The following is a 5,737-nucleotide window of genomic DNA, read 5'->3' as shown; positions in this document are numbered from 1 at the left end:
AGTTTACATGGATAGAGAAGCATTAGGAAGTATTTAACGATTTAAAGAGTCCACTAATAAGCAGACCTCTGCTGGAAATACTTGACCCTGACAGATGCACAGAGCTGCATATGGATGCAAGTTCTTTGGAACCGGCGTTCATGCTTTTGCAGAGAGGGTATAACCAGCTGAAAAGGTACTACTCAAAAGACTTAACAAACACATAAGACACAACAAAATCATACCTGACACACAATACGGTTTTAAAGAACGACACTCCACACTACACCCACTGACAAAACTCATAGAAAATACAGTTCTCAATTTTAACAGACGAAACCATACCCGATTGGTGTTATTCGACTTTGAGAAGGCGTTTGACACCATCTGGATGGACGGACTTATACATAAACTTATCCAACTCAACTTTCCACCATACATTACCAGAACATTACACTCATATCTTTCAGACCGTAACTTTACCGTACAAGTAGACAACGGATTTTCGACGGTTAAACAAGTGACGGCGGGAGTACCGCATGGCTCGATCCTGGGACCGTAACTGTTTAACGTCAACATTCACGACATACCCACTGACGTCGACACAATGTTACTGACGTTTGCTGACGACACTGCCATATACAAATCATCACGATCACCGACGCTACTGACTACAAAGATATAGACACACATAGACAAGCTGACCGATTATACTGACAAATGGCAGATCAGGATAAATCCGCAAAAGACGGAGGCAATTTTATTTACTAAGAGCCGAAATGCCACGACTAGACTGACTGACTTGGATAAAATTAAAGTATTGTACTGTGAAGTTGAGTGGTTCAAGGATGTCAAATATCTTGGTGTGACCCTGAACCATGAACTCAGCTTCACAAAACATATTAATACAAAAATTGGACAGACTTACGGGATGTTAAATCTACTGAGACTTCTCTTGAACCACAACAGCCCGCTATGCGTGAAAAACAAGCGGACACTTTACTTAACACTTATAAGACCGCTACTGACGTACGCTGCTCCAGCATGGAACGCGACGACTAAGACAAACTTACGGAAACTACAGACATTACAAAATAAGACACTAAAATAAGAGACCCACTGACTAGACATTACTACTCTTCAAAATACATACACAAACAGACTGACGCACCGACAATACTCGACTATATATAAAAAAGCTCACTGAAAATTTTTATCTAAAATGTGGGAATCATCCTAATATTAACATCGCGGCCTCGGCCAATACACTAGAGACGATATTTGGTATGGCAATCACGCCATGCCAAAATATATACTGATCGACCCATAGTGGCAATTGATACTTGGATGAGAATAAATCTTTTATTTTGTTTTTTTTTTATTTGTATAATTATGTATAATTATAAATATTGCTCTGTGGCTTTTTTTTTTGGGGAAAAAGTTTTCTTTCCTCTTTTTTTTGCCATTCAATTTGTAACACATCTCGCTGTAGTAACAATCAACACTTACTGTATATATTAAGATCAGATATGATGTATAAAGTACTAAGTAGTAATCACAGTGCTGATCAAGCTTCCCGACAAACGCAAGAACATATCAATAAACTACAAATGTGGCTTGCCAAATGGAAGATTTGCATAAATGAAACCAAATCAGCTCATATCACATTTACCCTGAGAGAGGGTACTTGTCCTCCAATTTATTTAAACAACGTCCAGATTCCGAAACAGAACATAGTGAAATATCTTGGTCTTCATTTAGATAGCAGACTTACTTGGAAAAGCCACATAAAAACAAAAAAGCAGCAAATAATGATCAAAATGAAAGAATTTGATTGGCTTCTGCGTAAAAAGTCTAAGCTCGCTGTTGAAAATAAGTTGCTGCTATATAATTCAATTATCAAACCAATCTGGACTTACGGAATTGAGCTCTGGGGATGTGCTTACAAATCTAATATAGCTATAATGCAGAGAACTCAGTCAAAAATTTTACGTACAATTCTTAATTCTCCATGGTACGTAACAAATGAAACCATTCACAGCGACCTCAAGATGAAAACGGTGCATTTAACTTTCCAAGAATTCAATGAAAAATACAAACGCAAACTGGACTCACATTCGAACCCCTCTATAGTTGAAATTACTAAACCTTATGGTATAAGAAGATTGAAACGACAATGGCCTTTAGACTTAGTCTTAGATTAGGTCTAATATAATATTATTATAGCAATTGTTAAACTGAGAAGATCTCATTGGAGCTCTTCTTAGGCTTCGCTCTTACATTGTCATTTTAGCTCATAGGAATCTTAATGTATTTCTGATTGCTAAGTAAAATGAGTTAAAAAAAAAAAAAAAAAAAAAAATGATGTATAAAGTACCGAAGGGTAGAAAAATATGTACTAAAAATAGCAATGCAAAATGTATTCTTAATTACTGTAATAAATACTTCTGTCTGTCTGTCTGTCTGCGCTTTTGAAGCGACTGAAAAACGTGGATGTTTTGACATGTTTTGAATTGAGTGAAAAAATTTTGGACCAAAAATTTTTTGGACCAATATTTTTTTGACCAAAATTTTTTTGAAATTGGGCCAAAAAATTTTGGGAAAACAATTTTTGGAAAAAAAATTTTTGGTAAAAAATTTTTGAAAAAAAAATTTCGGAAAAAAAAATATCGTTCAAAAAAATTTTGGGAAAAAAATTTGGTCAGAAAAATTTTGGTCAAAAAAATTTTGGCCAAAATTTTTTTGACCACAATTTATTTAACCGAAATTTTTTTCGCAAAATTTTTTTGAACGAAAATTTTGTTGACCAAAATTTTTTTGACCAAAATTTTTTGGACCAACATTTTTTTGACCAACATTTTTGTTACCAAAATTTTTTTGACCAAATTTTTTTTGATCAAAATTTCCCAAAATTTTTTTCCCAAAATTTTTTTGACCAAAATTTTTTTGACCACAATTTTTTTAACCGAATTTTTTTTCCCAAATTTTTTTTGAACGAAAATTTTGTTGACCAAAATTTTTTTGACCAAAATTTTTTGGACCAACATTTTTTTGACCAACATTTTTGTTACCAAAATTTTTTTGATCAAATTTTTTTTGATCAAAATTTTTTTGACCAAAATTTTTTTGACCAAAATTTTTTGGACCAATATTTTTTTGGACCAAAATTTTTTTAACCAAAAATTTTTTTGACCAAATTTTTTTCCCAAAATTTTTTCCCCAAAATTTTTCTTTCCCAAAATTTTTTTGGACCAAAATTTTTTTGGACCAAATTTTTTTGGACCAAAATTTTTTGGACCAAAATTTTTTTGACCAAAATTTTTTTGACCACAATTTTTTTAACCGAAATTTTTTCTCCAAGATTTTTTTGAACGAAAATTTTTTTTCCCAATTTTTTTTGCAAAAATTTTTTTCCCAAAAATTTTTTTCCCTTTTTTTTTGACCAAAATTTTTTTGACCAAATTTTTTTCCCAAAATTTTTTTGAACGATAATTTTTTTTCCGAAATTTTTTTTCCAAAAATTTTTTCCCAAAAATTTTTTTTCCAAAATTTTTTTTCCCAAAATTTTTTGGACCAAAACTTTTTTGGATCAAAATTTTTTGGACCAAAATTTTTTTGACCACAATTTTTATAACCGAATTTTTTTTCCTAAGATTTTTTTGAACGAAAATTTTTTTTCCCAAATTTTTTTTGCAAAAATATTTTTCCCAAAAATTTTTTCCCAAAAATTTTTTTCCCAAAAATTTTTTTCCCAAAATTTTTTGGACCAAAATTTTGTTGACCAAAATTTTTTTGACCAAATTTTGTTCCGAAAATTTTTTTTACCAAAATTTTTTTCCCAAAATTTTTTTGACCAAAATTTTTTTGACCAAAATTTTTTTGACCAAAATTTTTTTGACCAAATTTTTTCCCCAAAATTTTTTTGAACGATAATTTTTTTCCGAAATTTTTTTTTTCAAAAATTTTTTCCCAAAAATTTTTTTTCCAAAAATTGTTTTCCCAAAATTTTTTGGACCAAAATTTTTTTGACCAAAATTTTTTTGACAAAAATTTTTTGGACCAAAATTTTTTTGACCATAATTTTTTGGACCAATATTTTTTTGGACCAAAATTTTTTTGACCAAAATTTTTTCGACCAATTTTTTTTCCCACAATTTTTTTGATCGATAATTTTTTTCCGAAATTTTTTTTCCAAAAATTTTTTCCCAAAAATTTTTTTCCCAAAAATTTTTTTCCCAAAATTTTTTGGACCAAAAGACCAAAATTTATTTGACCACAATTTTTTTAACCGAAATTTTTTTCCCAAGATTTTTTTGAACGAAATTTTTTTTCCCAAATTTTTTTTGCAAAAATATTTTTTCCAAAATTTTTTTGACCAAAATATTTTTGACAAAAATTTTTTGGACCAACATTTTTTTGACCAACATTTTTTTGACCAACATTTTTTTGGCCAACATTTTTTTCACCAAAATTTTTTTAACCAAAATTTTTTTGACAAAATTTTGGGAAAAAAATTGGTCAAAAAAATTTTGGTCAAAAAAATTTTTATGACTAAATTTTTTTCCCAAAATTTTATTGACCAAAGTTTTTTTGACTATAATTTTTTTCTCATAATTTTTTGGGCCAAAATTTGTTTGAGTCAAAATTTTTTTGACCAAATTTTTTTAGGCCCAAATTTTTTGGGTCAAAATTTTTTAGGCCAAAATTTTTTTGACCAAATTTTTTTTGACCAAAATTTTTTTGGGCTAAAATTTTTTGGGTCAAATTTTAGACCAAATTTTAGGTCAAAATTTTTTGAGTCAAAATTTTTTTTCGGGCCAAAATTTTTTGGGCCAAAATTTTTTTGAGTCAAAATTTTTTTGGCCAAATTTTTTTGGTCTAAAATTTTTTTGACCAAAATTTGTTTTGACCAAAAATTTTTTTTGGGCCAAAATTTTTTAGGCCAAAATTTTTTGGACCAAATTTTTTTGGGCCAAAAGTTTTCGGGTCAAAATTTTTTTGAGTCAAAATTTTTTTATCCAAATTTTTTTTGGGCCAAAATTTTTTGGGTCAAAATTTTTTGGGCCAAAATTTTTAGGGTCAAAATTTTTTTTGACCAAACATTTTTTTTTGGGCCAAAATTTTTTAGGCCAAAATTTTTGGGTCAAAATTTTTTTGGGCCAAAATTTTTTGGGTCAAAACTTTTTTTGACCAAAAATTTTTTTTTGTGCCAAAATTTTCTGGGTCAAAATTTTTTAGACCAAAATTTTTTTGACCAAATTTTTTTTGACCAAAATTTTTTATGCCAAAATTTTTTGGGTCAAAATTTTTTTGGGTAAAAATTTTTTTGAGTCAAAATTTTTTTGACCAAATTTTTGGCCAAAATTTTTTTGACCAAAATTTTTTCGGTCATAACTTTTTTTTGGGTCAAAATTTTTTTTGACCAAAAATTTTTTTTTGGGCCAAAATTTTTTAGGCCAAAATTTTTTAGGCCAAAATTTTTTTGACCAAATTTTTTTTGACCAAAATTTTTTTGGGCCAAAATTTTTTGACCAAATTTTTTTTGACCAAAAATTTTTTTTCGGGCCAAAATTTTTTTGAGTCAAAATTTTTTTGACCAAATTTTTTTGGGCCAAAATTTTTTGTGCCAAAATTTTTTAGGCCAAAATTTTTTGGGTCAAAATTTTTTGGGTCAAAATTTTTTCGGGCCAAAATTTTTTTGACCAAATTTTTTTTTACCAAATTTTTTTTGACCAAAATTTTTTGGGCCAAAATTTTT

Source organism: Ctenocephalides felis, unplaced genomic scaffold, assembly GCF_003426905.1.
Source record: "Ctenocephalides felis isolate EL2017-DRISC unplaced genomic scaffold, ASM342690v1 CF-g0.4_SCAFFOLD_03572, whole genome shotgun sequence".
Classification (NCBI taxonomy): Eukaryota; Metazoa; Arthropoda; class Insecta; order Siphonaptera; family Pulicidae; genus Ctenocephalides; species Ctenocephalides felis.
The sequence above is the reverse complement of the archived record's forward strand: the minus strand, read 5'-3'. Positions refer to the sequence as shown.